The 2,612-nt window shown below is 55.1% G+C and overlaps 1 long non-coding RNA gene across 1 annotated transcript; it reads right to left on the reverse strand.

The window, feature by feature from the left end:
- On the reverse strand, positions 1–1,270 carry LOC114100051 (uncharacterized). Its single transcript, XR_003583979.2, has 2 exons — positions 1,098–1,270; positions 1–870 (listed from the first exon to the last, which is right to left on the reverse strand). It is a non-coding gene; the product is annotated as an uncharacterized lncRNA (long non-coding RNA).
- Between the last annotated feature and the right edge of the window lie 1,342 nt (positions 1,271–2,612).

Raw genomic sequence — 2,612 nt, forward strand, 5'->3', positions numbered from 1 at the left:
TTAGAGCCAGGGCTATTTAGAGGCCATCTGTCTTGGGGGACAGAGGCCTAGTGCAGACAATGAAGTGACCCAAGTGACACAGTCATACTTGGGGGAGGTGGATTCTGAACCAGGTCTTTGGCTCATAATGCGGTGACCTTGTACATGTCTCAAAGGCTGGCCTCTGGGGTTAAAGTTCAGAAAAAGAGCCTGGGGCCAGAATGCAAAGTTGTGGGTCATAGCCTCAGGAAAAAACACAATGATTTGCCGTTGCCGTGTGACCTTGGCAAATTGTGTCTTTCTGAGGGCTGCCTCAGTTTCCCCTTCTGTGCATTGAAGTCTGTGCCCTCCCTGGAAGTGCCATTCGAGACTCCAAGGCAACTGTTCCAGAGCATGAAACTCTCTCCTTTGCTAAACTTGGAGCCCACAAGTGCTGGGCTGGATCTGATCCACCTCTGGGTCCCCAATACTGGTCCAGAGTGGCAGAGTGGGGCCTGGAAGTTTCTGGAGCCTCCACGGCTCCTTGGGAATTGTCAAGCATTTCACGCTGTCTTCCGTGGGTCCCTGTCAAACACCTCCTCACGTGCTGGAGGGAGAGGACAGGTGCCATCAGGAACGGGCAGGGGGTCCCAGGGCCTGGGTCCACATAGCTCTGGGGAGCCCTGCCAGTGCTCAGCAGGCCACATCTCCATTCCGAAGCCAACCAGCACTTGCCAGCAATCTGAGAAAGGTTTGATTTCAGAAAGTTCCAGAAAGCTGATGACTACAGGAAACCTTCAATGGAAGCAGACATTTGTAAGCAGCAACTTGGATGGTTGATCATGGAGTCCGAGGGATCCAAAAGTTTGTGCAGAGTGATCACTGATCCAGGGCGCCCACTTAGGATCTGTGCTGTGCGGGGGAGGAAGAGGCAGCCAGGGCTGGGCAGAGCTGTTTGGCCCCTCAGCTCTGGCCCCTGACCCTGGTCAATCACTAACCTCTAAGCCTCAGTTTCCCTTTCAGTTTAACAAGAGGACTGAGCCTTCCTGAGACCCTAATCTGTCTCTAGACTGAGTCCAAAGAGAAAAAGACTAAGGCTGGAAGCTGAAGGGACGCCCAGAGGGCAGCAAAATCCTCACCTGGCGATGTCACTGTGGCCTTGTCCAGAGGATCCCCAAGCGCGCTAGGCCTGGCATCTTGTGTCCTTCCAAGGTTCCTACAGGAGTCTCCCCTGTTTGGGAGGTGGGGTAGGGCGAGGGGCAAGGGCAGGACCTCCTCACTCCTTGGTTGAATGTCCCCATAGTGGTGGAGGGCGCTAGGATGGGGGTGGGGGGAGATGGCGCCGGGGTCTTCCCGGCCCGCCTGCCCGAGCTCGCGGCCGGGGGCGGGGGCAGCTCCCGGGCTCTGGCGGAGCCACCACTCCGCCAGTTGCCTTAAAAAGGCGCCAGCGCGCACGCATCAGCAGAAGGGCTGCGGCTCTCTTCCAAAATAGGCAAGAACTGGGAGGCCGCGGGAGACGAGCTGCGAGGAGCGCGGACGTCACCCGGGGCCTCCCTCCCCCCGCCCCCGGTCTGCATCACATCTCCATGGCAACGGCGTGCCGCGCCGCGGATGAATGAGCTGCAGCAAGCCGAGGAGCGCGCTCCACCCCACCCCCCGGCCTTCCCCCGCCCGGGGAAAGATGCAGACCCGACTGGGAGGAAGGGGAGCCTCATTTTCATAAAGGCCGCAGGAACCATTCATTGTCCACTGATCCTACTGTGTCCTGAACTACTCAGCCCAGGGATCCCAGGTCCTTCGGTCAGGGCTCCTCGTCTTCCAGGACTCCCCTCTACCCGCATCTTCTCCCGGGTCAGCTCTCTGCTCCCCGAAACCTGCGGGAAAACAGACATTCAGGGGCTTAGCGCCACCGCGTGGCCGACGAAGGCGCTGCGTCAGGTGTGTAGTGACTGGGGGTCCCGCTGTCTATGTCGCCCTCTGGCGTTTTAGAGGGGGAAGAATATAGAAGAATTCAACAATCTTCATAATAATAGAGCTTTAATTAAGAAAACCATTAAATGATTCTCAGTTAACGTTTAGTGAGCGCTCGCGAAGTGTCAGGCACTGAGGCCACTAAGCTCATTTCCCGTGTCTTTCCATTTCACTCTTACAGCAACGCCATAATACAGAATACCATTTTCCAGGTGAGGAGAACTGAGGCCAACTGGGACTTGCCCAGGATCCCACAGCAGCAGGGACAGAATGGCCATCTGAATTCATCATCACAGCGGGGAAAGCGCTCATGACGCCCTCACTTCCACACCCATGGTCGCTAATGATCACCCTCACAGTCTCTCAAGATAAATAAGACACTGCCGCATTAAAATTATTCCCGTTTCAAAGGGTGAGGTGGTTTATGCCTCTTATCCCAATGGCTTGTGAGACTGAGGCAGGAGGATTGCGAGTTCAAAACCAGTCTCAGCGGGCTGGGGTTGTGGCTCAGTGGCAGAGCACTTGCCTAGCATGCATGAGGCACTGGGTTCTATCCTCAGCACCAATAGAAAACTAAATAAGCAGAATAGAGATGTTGTGTTCATCTACAAATAAAAAATAAGAAATAAAAAATAAAAAAGCCCAGCATCAGCAACTTAGTGACGCCCTAAGCGATTTAGTGA

This window comes from Marmota flaviventris, chromosome 9, assembly GCF_047511675.1.
Source record: "Marmota flaviventris isolate mMarFla1 chromosome 9, mMarFla1.hap1, whole genome shotgun sequence".
Taxonomy (NCBI): domain Eukaryota; kingdom Metazoa; phylum Chordata; class Mammalia; order Rodentia; family Sciuridae; genus Marmota; species Marmota flaviventris.